Source organism: Arachis hypogaea, chromosome 13 (assembly GCF_003086295.3).
Source record: "Arachis hypogaea cultivar Tifrunner chromosome 13, arahy.Tifrunner.gnm2.J5K5, whole genome shotgun sequence".
NCBI classification, from domain to species: domain Eukaryota; kingdom Viridiplantae; phylum Streptophyta; class Magnoliopsida; order Fabales; family Fabaceae; genus Arachis; species Arachis hypogaea.
In genome coordinates, this window is record NC_092048.1 from 58,883,800 (window position 1) to 58,900,548 (window position 16,749).

Consider the following 16,749-nt stretch of genomic DNA (forward strand, 5'->3'; position numbering starts at 1 on the left):
ACTTTTAGAGGTCTATTTCACACCTCATGACATTTTAGATCTGAACTTTGTACTCTTTGATGGCATGAGTCTCTAAACTCCATTGTTGGGGGTGAGGAGCTCTGCTGTGTTTCGATGAATTAATGCAACTATTTATGTTTTCTATTCAAACACGCTTGTTTCTATCTAAGATGTTCATTCGCACTTCAATATGATGGATGTGATGATCCGTGACAGTCATCACCATTCTCAATCTATGAACGCGTTCCTGACAACCACCTCCGTTCTACCTTCGATTGAATGAATATCTCTTGGATTCCTTAATCAGAATCTTCGTGGTATAAGCTAGAATCCATTGGCAGCATTCTTGAGAATCCGGAAAGTCTAGACCTTGTCCGTGGTATTCCGAGTAGGATTCAGGGATTGAATGATTGTGACGAGCTTCAAACTCGCGTGTGTTGGGCATAGTGACAGACGCAAAAGGATCAATGGATCCTATTCTGACATGATCGAGAACCGATAGATGATTTGCCGTGCGGTGACAGCGCACCTGGACCTTTTTCACTGAGAGGACGGATGGTAGCCATTGACAACGGTGATCCACCAACACACAGCTTGCCATAGGAGGAACCTTGCGTGCATGAAGAAGAAGACAGGGAGAAAGCAGAGATTCAAAAGACAAAGCATCTCCAAAACTCCAACATATTCTCCATTACCGCAGAACAAGTATTTATTTCATGCTCTTTTATTCTTCACAATTCAAACTGATAACTATAATTGATATCCTGACTAAGAGTTACAAGATAACCATAGATTGCTTCAAGCCAACAATATCCGTGGGATTTGACCCTTACTCACGTAAGGTATTACTTGGACGACCCAGTTCACTTGCTGGTTAGTGGTACGAGTTGTGAAAAGCGTGATTCACAATTCGTGCACCAATAATATGAATGAATTAAAAAGATTTGAAAAGAAATTGGGAAGTTAAATGAGTTTTTGAAAAAGATCTGAAAAGAATTTAAAGGGGAATTAAAAGGAATTTATAAGATTATGAACTTTTGTTAATGGAAGTTAGAAATTGAATGTTTGTAATGTTTAGATGCAGAAAATTTTGAATTAAAACAAGAAAATTCGAAAAAAATTTGGATTGAAAACGAAATTACCTCTCCCCTGTCTATTCTGGCGTTAAACGCCCAGAATGATATCCATTCTGGCGTTTAGCGCCCATTTGGTGGCCATTTTGGACGTTTAACGCCTATCCAAGTACCCTAGCTGGCGTTAAACGCCAAAAATCCTTCTTCACTGGGTGTTTTTCTGAACGCCCAGAATGCTGCCATTTCTGGCGTTAAACGCCCAGAATGCTGCCCATTCTGGCGTTTAACGCCCAGAATGCTACCTTTACTGGTGTTAAACGCCCATAATGGTAGCCATTCTGGCGTTTAACACCCAGTTTGCCTCCTAACTGGCGTTTTGACGCCAGTGAGCTCCTTTCCTCTGTGATATCTCTGTTTTATGTCTTGAACCTCCATTTTCCTGACTTTTTCACTGAAAATATATTTATTGACAAGGAAAACAAAATTAAAAAGACTTATCTAACTGTTACAAACATATAATTATTGATAATGGCTGGGTTGCCTCCCAGCAAGCGCTTCTTTATTGTCTTTAGCTAGACTTTACTGAGTTTTTAACTTAGTCTCAGCTTTGAGCATTCTTGCTCAACATTATTTTCAAGGTAATGCTTGATTCTTTGTCCATTAACAATGAACTTTTTGTCAGAATCAATATCTTGAAGTTCTATATAGCCATATGGTGACACACTTGTAATCACATGTGGGCCCTTCCACCGGGATTTCAATTTCCCGGGGAACAATCTGAGCCTAGAGTTAAACAGCAGGACCTTCTGTCCTATCTCAAAGACTCTATATGACAGCCTTTTGTCATGCCATCTTTTTGCTTTCTCCTTGTAGATTTTAGCATTTTTGAAAGCACTGAGTCTGAATTCCTCTAGCTCATTCAACTGGAGTAATCTCTTTTCTCCAGCTATCTTAGCATCAAGGTTTAGCAACTTGGTTGCCCAGTAGGCCTTGTGTTCCAGTTCTACTGGTAGATGACAGGCTTTTCCATACACAAGCTGGTATGGAGAGGTTCCTATAGGAGTCTTGAATGCTATTCTGTATGCCCATAGAGCATCATCTAGACCTCTTGCCCAATCCTTTCTACGGGTACTTAAAGTCCATTCTAGGATTCATTTGAGTTATCTATTTGAGACTTCAGCCTGCCCATTTGTGTGTGGATGATATGGAGTGACCACTTTATGGTTAATTCCATATCTGACCAGAGCAGAGTCAAGCTGTTTATTGCAGAAATGGGTGCCTCCATCACTGATCAGTATCCTAGAGACACCGAACCTGCTGAAGATATGCTTCTGGAGGAATTTCATCACTGTCTTAGTATCATTAGTGGGTATTGCAATTGCCTCTACCCATTTAGATACATAGTCTACTGCTACCAGAATATAAGTGCTTGAGTATGATGGTGGAAAGGGACCCATGAAGTCAATACCCCATACATCAAACAACTCAATCTCTAAGATCCCTTGCTGAGGCGTGGCATAACCGTGAGGCAGATTACCAGCTCTTTGGCAACTGTCACAGTTACGTACAAACTCTCGAGAGTCTCTGTAGAGAGTAGGCCAGTAGAAATCACATTGGAGAATCTTGGTGGCTGTCCGCTCACCTCCGAAATGTCCTCCATATTGTGATCCATGGCAATGCTATATGATCTTCTGTGCCTCTTCTCTAGGTACACATCTACGGATCATTCCGTCTGCACACCTCTTAAAGAGGTATGGTTCATCCCACAGGTAGTACTTTGCATCAGTGATTGATTTTTTTGTTTGCTGCTTACTGTACTCCTTGGGTATGAATCTCACAGCTTTATATTTTGCAATGTCTGCAAACCATGGTACTTGCTGAATGGCAAAGAGTTGCTCATCCATAAAGGTTTTAGAGATCTCAGTAGAAGGGAGGGATGCTCCTCCTACTGGTTCTATGCAGGACAAATGACCTGCTACTTGGTTCTCTATCCCTTTTCTGTCTCTTATTTCTATATCAAACTCTTGCAGAAGCAACACCCATCTTATGAGTCTGGGTTTTGATTCCTGCTTTGTGAGGAGATATTTTAGAGCAGCATGGTCAGTGTACACAATCACTTTTGATCCTACTAAATAAGATCTGACTTGGTCAATGGCATAAACCACTGCAAGCAACTCCTTTTCTGTGGTTGTGTAATTCTTCTGTGCATCATTTAAAACACGGCTGGCATAATAGATGACATGCAGAAGCTTGTAATGCCTTTGTCCCAATACTGCACCAATGGCATGGTCACGGGCATCACACATTAGTTCGAATGGTAATGTTCAGTCTGGTGTAGAAATAACTGGTGCTGTGACCAGCTTAACTTTCAGAGTTTCGAACGCTTGCAGACACTCCGTGTCAAAGATAAATGGCGTGTCAGCAGCTAGCAGATTGCTCAGAGGTTTTGCAATTTTTGAAAAATCCTTTATAAACCTCCTATAGAATCCTGCATGTCCCAAAAAGCTTCTAATGCCTTAACATTAGCAGGTGGTGGTAATTTTTCAATTACCTCTACCTTAGCTTGATCCACCTCTATTCCCTTGTTTGAAATTTTATGCCCAAGAACAATTCCTTCAGTCACCATAAAGTGACATTTCTCCCAGTTTAAAACTAGGTTAGTCTCTTGGCACCTTTTCAGAACAAGTGTTAGATGGTCAAGACAGGAGCTGAATGAGTCTCCAAATACTGAGAAGTCATCCATGAAGATTTTCGAAAATTCTCTACCATATCAGAGAAGATAGAAAGCATGCACCTCTGAAAGGTTGCAGGTGCATTGCACAGACCAAATGGCATCCTTCTGTAGGCAAATACTCCAGAAGGACATGTAAATGTTGTTTTCTCTTGGTCCTGAGGATCCACTGCAATTTGGTTGTAACCTGAATAGCCAACTAAAAAAGAAGTAGTATTCATGACCTGCTAGTCTCTCTAGCATCTGGTCTATGAATGCCAAAGGAAAATGATCCTTTCTAATGGCTGTATTGAGTCTTCTGTAGTCAATACACATACGCCGCCTTGTAACTGTTCTTGTAGGAACCAGTTCATTCTTTTCATTATGAACCACTGTCATGCCTCCCTTCTTGGGGACAACTTGGATAGGGCTCACCCAAGGGCTATCAAAAATAGGATAAATAATCCCAGCCTCCAGTAACTTAGTGACCTCTTTCTGCACCACCTCCTTCATGGTTGGATTTAGCCACCTCTGTGGTTGAACCACTGGCTTAGCATTATCCTCTAATAGGATCTTGTGCATGCATCTTGCTGGGCTAATACCCTTAAGATCACTTATGGACCACCCAAGAGCTGTCTTGTGTGTCCTTAGCACCTGAATTAGTGCTTTCTCTTCCTGTGGATTTAAGGCAGAGCTTATGATCACCGGAAAAGTGTCACCTTCTCCCAGAAATGCATATTTCAGGGATGGTGGTAGTGGTTTGAGCTCGGGTTTAAGAGGCTTATCCTCTTCCTAAGGAATTTTCAGAGGTTCTTTTATTCTCTCTGGTTCCTCCAGATCAGGCTGAACATCCTTAAAAATGTCTTCTAGCTCTGATTCGAGACTCTCAGTCATATTGACCTCTTCCACCAAGGAATCAATAACATCTGCACTCAGGCAGTCTTTTGGTGTGTCTAGATGCTGCATGGCTTTGACAGCATTCAACTTAAACTCATCCTCATTGACTCTCAGAGTTATCTCTCCTCTTTGGACATCAATGATGGTTCGTCCAGTTGCTAGGAAAGGTCTTCCTAGAATGAGAGTTGCACTCTTGTGCTCCTCCATTTCTAGCACTACAAAGTCAGTAGGAAAGGCAAATGGCCTAACATTGATAATCATGTCTTCAATTATGCCTGATGGGATTTTAATGGAGCCATCAGCAAGTTGGAGGCATATCCGGGTTGGTTTAACTTCATCAGTCAAACCAAGCTTTTTGATAGTGGATGTAGGTATTAGGTTGATACTTGCCCCAAGGTCACATAGAGCTGTCTTGGTACAAGTATCCTCTAATGTGCATGGTATCATAAAGCTTCCGGGATCTTTAAGCTTCTCTGGTAAGCTTTTCAAAATGACTGCACTGCAATCTTTAGTGAGGAAAACTTTTTTAGTTTCTCTCCAATCCTTCTTATGACTTAAGATCTCTTTCATGAACTTAGCATAAGAGGGTATTTGCTCAAGTGCCTCTGCAAACGGAATCTTTATTTCAGGAGTCCTAAGATAGTTTGCAAAGCGGGCAAATTGCTTATCCTGTTCTGCTTGGCGGAGTTTCTGAGGATAAGGCATCTTGGCTTTGTATTCTACAACCTTAGTTGCTGCAGGTTTATTTCCTACAGAAGTGGTTGGAGAAGCCCGCTTAAGGGGGTTGTTATCAGCATTTGCAGGTGTCTGACCCCTTAGTGGCGTTTGAACGCCAGGATTGGGGGCTGCATGGGCGTTTAACGCCAGATTGCCACCCTTTTCTAGCATTTGGACGCCAGAACTGGCCATCCTTTAGGCGTTTAACGCCACCTTTTCACCCTTTTCTGGCGTTTAAACGCCTGAATTATTCCTCTCAGGGCTCTTACTATCCTCAGAGGGATTTTGGGTGGTGGTTTGGTTATCCTTTATCAGTTGTTCCTTTCTTGGCTTCCTGCTACCTTGGATTGATATATTCAGTGTTTTTCCACTTCTTAATTAAACAGCTTGGCATTCTTCTGTTATCTGTTTAGATAGCTGTTGTCTTGTCTGATCCAATTGTGATTCATATTTTGGTTAGCATTTTTAGTATCTTAGAGCATCTCTTTGAATTCTGCGAACTGTTTTGTTATAATAAGCAATTGCTGGTTGAGCTCAGCAACTTGTTCTTGAGGACTAAGTTCAGTGGATACTGCTTTAGCCTCTTCTTTCAGGGAGGACTTTTTAAGTACAAATGCTGATTTCTAGCAACTGTATCAATGAGCTCTTGAGCCTCTTCAATTGTCTTTCTCATGTGTATCAATCCACCAGCTGAATGGTCTAGAGACATCTGGGCCTTTTCTGTAAGCCCGTAGTAAAAGATGTCTAACTATACCCACTTTGAAAATATTTCAGAAGGGCATTTCCTTAGCATCCCTCTGTACCTCCCCCAAGCATTATAAAGAGATTCATGATCCTCTTGTTTAAAGCCTTGGATGTCCAGCCTTAGCTGTGTCATCCTTTTTGGAGGGAAAAATTGATTCAGGAATTTGTCTGATAACTGTTTCCATGTTCTTATGCTTTCTGTGGGTTGGTTATTTAACCACCTCTTAGCTTGATCTTTTACAGCAAATGGAAACAGTAATAATTTATAGACATCCTGATCCACTTCTTTATCACGCACTGTGTCAGTAATTTGTAAGAACTGTGCCAGAAACTCAGTAGGTTCTTCCTGTGGAAGACCGGAATACTGGCAATTTTGCTGCACCATGATAATGAGCTGAGGATTTAGCTTAAAACTGCTTGCTTTGATGGGAGGTGTTCCGAGGGTTACCTGAAACTGTAGGTCAATCTCGGACGAGATCTTCTGTGCTAATCGTAACTGACGTGTCCGGTTGGTGGATGGTGGACGGAGCGGCCGTGTCCGACTTGTTGGATTGGCTATGCTGCTGATCCTTTGTCACCAGAGGGTGGTGGTACCTGCAAGGGACTCCGATGCTTAAGTCAGCAAGGGTATTAAGCAGGTTTTTAGTAGAATCAGAGTATGAGTTATACCTGGGTGCTCCAGTGTTTTTATAATGGTGTGGAGTGACCTTCTTAGATAAGATAAGTTAGTTATCTTATTTTATCTTATCTTATCCTTGAGTGAGGTCATCTTATCTTCAAGGGAACCGCCCTTATCTCTATAGGCTTGGGCTGCCTTTGGATTTGGGTCATGTTCCTCTATTCGGGCCCTTTATTGGGCTTTCCTGGCAATTTGACCGAGCTCTTTGAGAAGAGGTCGGATAGTCAGACCTAAAGAGGTCAGTCGCCATGTCGCTAAACATCCCGGGTCGGATAGCTCGACCCAGGGTATGAACAGTGCCCCTGTTCGAGTTCGGTCTTTCTTTTGAGGTCGAGTCTTAGTTTTAGGACTTCGATCCTTCTTTGGTTGAAGCCGAACTCGATCATTTTGTTGACTTCATCTTTTGTAGAGTTCTCCTTTTTTTTGAATGCGAAACGTTTTTCCTTTCGCTTCTTCTAAAAGCGCGCGCTTTGCATTAGCGCTCTGGTCTTCAGAATGTGCGAGGGTTTAGTACCTTCATTAATTGATTTTTAATGCTCCATTTCTCTTGGCTCTTTTATTTTGAACTTTACAAAAAAAAAATGGTTTTCTCTTATCTGTAACTTCCCCCCCTTTTCTCTCTGTCTTTCTGTTTCGCATTTTTTCTGCGACGTTGTGATTGTGGGTGCTTTGCTTGAAAGGTGATTCCGGATTTAGTTGCTCCGTTCTTCAACTTCTTCAAAGCTTTCTCCTTTCTCTTCAGGTTGGCTCTTGCTTTCTTTACTTCTTTCGTCGTTTTTATTTCTTTTAGTAAAGTTTAAATTTTTGCTTGAGTGCATTGTTGGAAAGCTTGAACCTTTTCGTGTTTTTGCGCCTGCTTGTTATGGTGATGTATCTTTCTGGCTTTCTTTTGGCCTTACGCATACTTTGGTGTTTCTTTTGATGATTAGGGCTTATCTTAGGGCTTTGCATGTTTGTTGCATTACTGTTGTTTTTGTAGCTTCTGTAGGATAATGGCACCTCTTATTTCTGAAAAAAGGTTGCATCTTTGATGATTTTTCTTGGTATATTTTGTTGCTTGGTAGCTCTTTTGTAGACTGAGACTGTAGTTGCGAGGTGGATTTTAACAATCTTTTTTCCTCTTCGGAGTGTTGATTGGGAGAAAGTTTTCTCTGTTGTGATAGCTTTGTGGAGAATGATGGTCTTCTTGGTGATCTTGCTCTGATTTGTGTCTTTTTTGCTTAGAGTTTTTTGCTAGGTTGTTTTAGTTTCTGTAGGTTTTCCTAAGTCTTTGCTCTGTGTCACTGCCTCCAAAGGATGCCTCTGGACCTTGGTGTGTGTCTTGGGGCTTTCCTTTTACTATTTGTATTGCTCTGGATCATGTTGTCCGAGTTGTTTTGATACCGTCCGAGCTGTCATTTGGTTAGTAATCCATTTTCTTTTCTTTATTTGCAGGACTAGTTGGCCATGTCTTCTCGCAAAAATATTGTAGAGACGTCTTCTAAGGTTTCTGAGGGGATGTCCGACTGGTTGGACTCCCTTGTGTTAATGTGTGTTTACGTGGTGAATGCTGAGTTTTGTGTGGAACTTAGGAAACCTCACCGTCTCTGTAAGAGTAGAGATCAGGAAAAGAACTATGAATTGGTAGCACCTGATTCCGAGGAGAGGGTTTGCTTTCCTGCTCTGACCCGGGGGGAGCGCCTTTTCTTTTATGCTTATGACTATTTTTCAGCCAGTTGAATATTACTTTTCCTTTCACTTCCTTTGAGACCGATTTGTTGTGGTCGTGTAATGTAGCTCCATCCCAGCTCCATCCGAACTCCTGAGGTTTTATCAAGATCTTTCAGCTGCTTTGCCAAGAGTTGGACGTTACTCCTTCTCAGACTCTCTTCCTATATCTTTTTGTTTTAACCAAGCCTAGGACTACCAAAAAGAAAGCTTCTTGGGTTTCTTTTAGGTCTTCCCAGGGACATAAATTTTTGCTATGTATGACGAGTCCTTTAGGGATTTTAAGAATTACTTTTTTAAGGTCCGAGCTGTCGAGGGAGCTCGACCGTTTTTCTTAGAAGCAAATAATGAGCCTGCCTTCCCCTTGTGTTGGCAAAAGAAAGTGGTAGTGTCTCGATACACGTGGGAGATGCTTGACGAGGTCGAGCAGTCTTTTGCAAATGTCTTGGAGGATATTTGGGGGAAACCTCCCCATCTTGATACCAAGAAGTTTTTGGGGGATCCATCCCTCGTCCGAACTGCGCTGGGTATTGATCAATATATTTTGCTCTATTTTTACTTTGCTTCCTTCTTTTTCCAGTTTGTAATCTGCTTCTATGGTTGATTCTGTTTTTCAGAGATGGCCAAGAATAATGAGTCTATGAAAGCCTTTAAAAAGGTGAGGAAGGCTACTGTGGCCCAAAACATCTCGGCCAGAGTGGCTGGGGAAGGGTCTTCTCGTGTTCCTCCCAAACAGCTGGTGCCGAGTTCTCCTAGACCGAGGAGGATGATTCCTACCCCACGGGTCCATGTGCTCGATCCTCCCCAGGCTTCTACTGCTGTCTCTTCTCCTACGGTCGTTCCTCCTTCAAAAAGACCTCGGACCGTTGAGCCCTTCAATCTAGATGCTTCTGACTTTGATGCTGTTGGGTTTGTCGACCAGCAGATTGGTCCCTATGGCGTCATTCCTACTGACGATGTTTCTCTTCTTCATCACTTGGACTTTATTACCCGTAGTAGTATTAAAATGGCACATATGGGGGCGGCTCTGTAACAAACTACCCAGGATCTTTCTATTCATGTAACGAAGGCCTTCATGGAGGAGGCTAAATCAGAGTTCGATCGGATGAAGGGTTTGAAGGAAGAGCTTGAGGTAAAAGTGGCTAAGTTGGAGAAAGAGTTGGAGGGTGAGAAGACTAGAGCTATTGCTTTGGCGGCTTCTGCAAAGTTGGCTAAGGATACAGCGTTGAAGCATAAGGAGAGCTACGTCACCACTTACAGGGAGCTGATGGATCTCAGGGAGAGTTTGGAGTCTGTCCGAGCTGATTATGCCGAGCTTCAAGGTCATCTTGTAGGCAGTGTTAATGCTGCTTATGAGAATTTGAAGGAGCAGGTTCGAGTTCTTGCGCCCAAGCTCGACCTTACTCTGTTCAGCTTGGACAACATTGTGAAGGATGGTAAAATTGTCCCTGATGATCCTGATGATGATGACGATGTTGAGCCTCCTCCTGTGCCTGCTGCCAAAGTTTCTGTTACGCCGACTTCTTCAACTCCTGCAGCTGAGGTTGGTCATCCCGAGTCGGATCCTGATTGTCAGGTCCTAAACCGGGATGATGGGACGGTAGATGTGGTGCCTCTTCAGACTCGTCCTTCTTTACCTCGTGATACTGCGACCGGGAACTCTTTGGATCCTTTATGATTGTGTTTTGTATATAGCCCAGCTTGTGGGCTTTGAACTTTTTATATCTTGTAGTTTTGTGGTTCTGACTTCTTGATACTCTTTTAGTTTCTTTTTTAGCAACTTTATTTTGAAAAACAAAGTAGTTTCTCGAACTCTTGGGGCAGACTTTTGGTAGCCTCTTGGGTTTGTTATTATTATAACTTGTGCTTTTCATAACATGTTTGTCTGCATCTGTCTGGTACCTTTTTAGGTTTTTGGGAGTGTTGGAGCCTTGTTGTCCGATCTCTTTTGATTGCCTTTGTATTTTCATACTTGTGGCTTGATTCTTTTGAGGTTGTGGATGTTTGGGTCCAACTTTGTATGTCGATATCCTCACTTCTGCCTGAAGTTATTTCTAGTAATCCGTTTTGTTTGGACCTTTGTTAGGTCTCTGTTAGGAATTACTTTTTATAATGTTAAGGTTTTTGGGCCAACTTCTTTACATTAGTCCTTCCTAGTAGTCCTCTTTTTGAACCTTTGTCAGGTCTCTTCTAGGGATTACTTTTTATAAGTTGTTTGTGGGAGGCCGACTTCATCATGTCGGTCTCTTCTAAATTATTTCTAGTAATCCTCTTTTTGGACCTTTGTCAGGTCTCTTTTAGGGATTACTTTTTATAACTTGTTTGTAGGAGGCCGACTTCATCATGTCGGTCTCTTCTAAGTTATTTTTAGTAATCCTCTTTTTGGACCTTTGTCAGGTCTCTTTTAGGGATTACCTTTTATAACTTATTTATGGGAGGCCGACTTCATCATGTCGGTCTCTTCTAAGTTATTTCTAGTAATCCTCTTTTTGGACCTTTGTCAGGTCTCTTTTAGGGATTACTTTTTATAACTTGTTTGTGGGAGGCCGACTTCATCATGTCGGTCTCTTCTAAGTTATTTCTAGTAATCCTCTTTTTGGACCTTTGTCAGGTCTCTTTTAGGGATTACTTTTTATAAGTTGTTTGTGGGAGGCCGATTTCATCATGCCGATCTCTTCTAAGTTATTTCTAGTAATCCTCTTTTTTAGGGCTGGCCAGGCCTCTTTCCAGGGATTGACTTTTTATAACTTTGGTTATTGTGGTCGACTGGTCCGACTTCTTTACGGCGGCCTGTCTTTTAAGTTATTTTTAGCAACCCATTTTATTAAGACCTCGTCAGGTCCTTTCTATGGATCACTTTCGATAACTTCTTGCATTATTCTGTTTTTGTCGCTTTTTCATCTTTGCTGATTTTGTCGAAGTTAGGTTTGATCCTTGTTTGGTTGACCTTTTGATGAATTCGGTTTTCATCTTCTTTGGTCTTTATTGTGGACGGTGAATTTGATCTTCACTTTCTACCGATCTTGTAGCTTTATAATTGGACGATAAATTTTTAGCGTTTCAGACTAATATGTCTTGAGAATTTGTAGAAAATCTAAAAAACTTTATTCAAAAGAAAATGCAAATATATACATGTGGGAGTTTTATCCCTCTAAGTCGGGTAATTTGTAGATCTTGGCTTGGCACCTCATTAAAAAACCTTTTCAGGAAAAAGAGTGCACCTTATCCTAAGATCTTTATTACCTTCAACTATAGTACCTTCTTAGGTTAAAGGCGTGCCATGACCTAGGAAGCTCTCGCCCTTCGAGTTCGGACAGTTTGTAGTAGCCCTTTCCAAGTACTTCTATGACTCGGTAGGGTCCTTTCCAGTTTGCTGCCAGCTTTCCTTCTCCCGGTCGAGTTGTTCTGATATCATTTTGGATTAGGATGAGGTCGTTCTCGGCAAAACCTCGTGGCACTACCTTTTGATTATATCTTGAAGCCATTCGACGTTTTAATGCCTCTTCCCTGATCCGAGCTCTTTCTCGAATTTCTGGAAGTAGGTCGAGTTCTTCCCTTTGAAGTTGGGAGTTGGCTTCTTCATTATAGTGGATCACTCTGGGCGACCCTTCTTCGAGTCCTTTCGCTCTTTTGCGGTATTCTATCTTCTAGATTCGAGTCGTGGTCGTTGTCATGGTTGTCCGCCATGGTGATAGGATGACTTTCAGCTTCCCCGGCAACGGCGCCAATGTTCCGAGGATTACCTGAAACTGTAGGTCGATCTCGGACGAGATCTTCTGTGCTGATTGTAGCTAACGTGTCCGGCTGGTGGATGGTGGCCGGAGCGGCCGTGTCCGAATTGTTGGACTGGCTATGCTGCTGATCCTTTGTCACCGGAGGGTGGTGGTACCTGCAAGGGACTCCGATGCTTAAGTTAGTAAGGGTATTAAGCAGATTTTTAGTAGAATCGGAGTATGAGTTATACCTGGGTGCTCCAGTGTATTTATAATGGTGTGGAGTGACCTTCTTAGATAAGATAAGTTGGTTATCTTATCTTATCTTTGAGTGAGGTCATCTTATCTTCAAGGGAACTGCCCTTATCTCTATAGGCTTGGGCTGCCTTTGGATTTGGGTCGTGTTCCTCTATTCAGGCCCTTTATTGGGCTTTCCTGGCAATTTGACCGAGCTCTTTGAGAAGAGGTTGGATAGTCGGACCTGAAGAGGTCGGTCGCCTTGTCGCTAAACATCCCGGGTCGGATAGCTCGACCTAGGGTATGAACAGGAGGTATACAGATACTACTCCCATATGCAGCAGTAATGGGGTTAGCATATGACCCCAGACTCCTTCTGAACTGTTCATTTTCACTTAGGTCCATGATGGAGAAAAGGGAATTGATGTGAATTGCAAATAAAATATATATTTTTTTATTTTAATTAATTAAAAGCAAACCGAACAAATAAAAAAAATAAGATAAAATAAAGCAATTGGAAAATTAAAATATAAATTTCGAACACTAAAAGAAAAAAATAAATTCAAAAACTAAAATAATTACTTAATTAAGAAGAATTGAAAAACTTTGGATATAATTTTTGAAAAGGATTTTAAATTTTGAAATTTTAAAACTAGGATAAGATAAAATAAAAATTTTAAAATAAAAAATCTGAATTTTTAAAAGAGATTTTCGAAAATTCAATTAAATAAAGAGGAAAGATATTTTTAAATTTAATGAGGAAAGAGAAAAATAATAGAATGACACCAAACTTAGAATTTTTAGATCAAAACAAAGAAAACTTTGAATGTCAAGATGAATACCAAGAACACTTTTTAAAAATTTTTAAGAAAATAGAAACACAAAGGACACCAAACTTAAAAATTTTTTATATTTTGGACACTAATAATTCGAAAAATAGAAAGAAAAAATAAAATCATGCAATTGACACCAAACTTAAAATATGAAACTAGACTCAAACAGAAGACTAAATTATGAAGTTATTGGTTCTAAAAATTTTTTGAAAATAATTTAGAAAAAGAAAATATGGATTCTAAAATTTTAACCAGAAACAATAATAGAAGACTCTAAACTAAAAAGATAAATTTCTCCTAATCTAAGGAACAAAATAAACCGTCAATTGTCCAAACTCGAACAATCTCCGGCAACGGCGCCAAAAACTTGGTGCTCGAAATTGTGATTACACTTTTCACAATTCCGCACAACTAACCAGCAAGTGCACTGGGTCGTCCAAGTAATACCTTACGTGAGTAAGGGTCGATCCCACAGAGATTGTCGGCTTGAAGCAAGCTATGGTTATCTTGTAAATCTCAGTAAGGAGATTAATGATAATAGTGGTTATATTTATGAAAATAAATAACATTAAATAAACAGTACTTGTGATTCAGTAATGAGAAGCAGGTTGAGGCTCCGGAGATGCTCTGTCATCTGAATCTCTGCTTTCCTACTGTCTTCTTCTCCAAGCACGCATGGCTTCCTTCCATGGCAGGCTGTAAGATCCTTTCGAATGAAAACAAATCCATATGCGCTGTCACCGCACGGCTAATAATCTGTGGGTTCCTACTAGCATCGGAAAAGGACCCTTGTCCTTTTGCACACTGTCACTGCGCCTAACATTCGCAGGTTTGAAGCTCGTCACAGTCATCCCTTTCCAGATCCTACTCGGAATACCACAGACAAGGTTTAGACTTTCCAGATCCCAGGAATGCTGCCAATTGGTTCTAGCCTATACCACGAAGGTTCTAATCTCATGGATCAGAGACCCAAGAGATACACACTCAAGCTGTCGCCCAATGACTACGTTGAGCTCAGATAGAACAAGAGTGGTTGTCAGGCACATGTTCATAGCATTGAGAAAAATGATGAGTGTCATGGATCATCATCTTCTCCCGATTGAAGTACGAATGAGTATCTTAGAATATAATCAAGCATGATTGAATAGAAAACAGTAGTAATTGCATTAATCCATTGAAACACAGCAGAGCTCCTCACCCCCAACCATGGGGTTTAGAGACTCATGCCATCAGAAATACAATATGAAGTGTAAAAATGTCATAAGGTTCTCAATGAATCTCTAAAAGTAGTTTTTATACTAGAATAGTAACCTAGGTTTACAAAAAATGAGTAACTAAGTGCAGATAGTGCAGAATTCCATTTCTGGGACCCACTTGGTGTGTGCCTGGGCTGAGCTTTCAAGCTTTCACGTTCATATGCCCAAAGTTGGTGTTAAATGGCACCCCATGTGCCATAATGGGCGTTTAACGCCGAAAAAGGTGCCAGTTCTGGCGTTTTACGCCAGACAATTTTAGGCTGACTTTGGACGCTGGTTTGGGCCATCAAATCTCGAGAAAAATATCAACTATTATATATTGCTGGAAAGCCCAAGATGTCTACTTTCCAACGCAATTAAGAGCGCATAAATTGGACTTCTGTAGCTCGAGCAAATCCATTTTGAGTGCAGGAGGGTCAGAATCCAACAGCATCTGTAGTCCTTTTTCAGCCTCTGAATCAGATTTTTGCTCAAGTCCCTCAATTTCAGCCAGAAAATATCTGAAATTACAGAAAAACACACAAACTCATAGTAAAGTCCAGAAATGTGATTTTTGAATAAAAACTAATAAAAATATAATAAAAAGTAACTAAATTATACTAAAAACTACTTAAAAACACTGCCAAAAAGGGTATAAATTATCCGCTCATCAATGGTGCAGGAGTCTCTTCTTCCTTCTTGGTTTCAGATTCATTTTCAGCTTCTTCTTCTTGCTTGTTTTGACTTGGGAATGCTTCCTCCACAACCTTCCCACTTCTTAGTGTGATGGCCTTGCATTCCCCTCTTGGGTTGGCCATGATATCACTAGGGAATGTATGTGTAGGCATTGGTATCTGTTTAGACAAGCTCCTTAGTTGTGCTTCCAGTTTTAAAATTGCTGCCCCTTGGTTCCTTTTTTTGGATCTGACCTCCTCTTGGTTTGCATCTATCTTTTTGTCAGCTTGCACTTGTCTCTCTGCAACAGTGGAAACGGTCCCTGTTAGTTGTGCTATAGCAACCTCTAATCTTCCAAAGTTGTTGCTGATATCACATGGTTGCATGGTTAAGGACAATGCATCTTGAGGGTCGTTATTGTATGGTTGTTGGGTGGGATGGTAGGGTTATTGTATTGGTTGGAGTGGTATAGTTTGTGATCTTGGCTGTGCTTTTGTTAGTTTCCCCACCCAAAATTTGGGTGGTTTTTCTAACCTGGGTTGTATGTCTTGGCATTGGGATCATATGGTGGTCTAGCGGAATTGTTCACATAGTTGGCTTGCTCCCATTCACCTTCAACTGCTGGGTTCTCTTCCTCTTGTGTGGGTGCTTAAGCTTGAATAGTTGAGACTTGGTACTCATCCATCTGCTTGGTTAGGGCCGCTAATTGAGCTGTGATCACCTTGTTCTGAGCTAACAGGGCATCTATGGAATTGAGCTCCATCACTCCTCTTCTTTGAGTTCTATCTGAGGCATAGAAATACTCATTATTGGAAACAGTTTCTATGACATCTATAACCTCTTCAATTGTCTTCTTCTTGTTGAATGAGCCTCCAGAAGAGTGATCTAGGGCCTTCTTTGACTCATACGATAGCCCCTCATAGAAGATGTACAATTTCACCCATTCGTTGAATATGTCTGGAGGGCATTTTCTTGTCAACTCCTTGAATTTCTCCCAAGCCTCATGAAGAGTTTCACCATCTTATTGTCTAAAAGTTTGCACCTCAATTCTCAATCTATTGACTCTTTATGGAGGGTAGAATCTTGCTAAGAATTTGTTAATAACATCCTCCCAAGTTGTCAAGCTTTCCTTAGAAATGATTCCAATCACTTTGATGCCTTATCCCTGAGAGAAAAAGGGAATAAAAGCAGTTTGTAGATCAGGATGGACACCATTGCACTTCACTGTGTCACATATTCTCACAAATGTTGTTAGATGTTGGTTGGGATCTTCCTGGGTGCTACCTCCGAATGAACAATTATTTTGAACAAGTGTGATGAGTTGAGGCTTTAACTCAAAGCTATTAGCATGAATTGTTGGTTTTAGAATGCTACTTCCACAAATTCCTGGGTTTGGGTTGATGTAAGAGCCTAGAACTCTCTTCTCTTGCCCAACATGATTGCCAGCATCTTCTCCAACATGGTTATGCACCTCTTCCTCTATAGTAACTCCCAGATCTTCCTCCACTACTTCCTCTCCAACTATTCCT

At 41.0% G+C, this 16,749-nt stretch overlaps 1 non-coding gene across 1 annotated transcript; it reads left to right on the plus strand.

Moving 5' to 3' along the window:
* The first annotated feature begins 16,171 nt into the window (after positions 1-16,171).
* Positions 16,172-16,277, plus strand: LOC112739913 (small nucleolar RNA R71). The gene has a single exon (XR_003170848.1). It is a non-coding gene; the product is annotated as a small nucleolar RNA R71 (small nucleolar RNA).
* Positions 16,278-16,749: the final 472 nt, after the last annotated feature.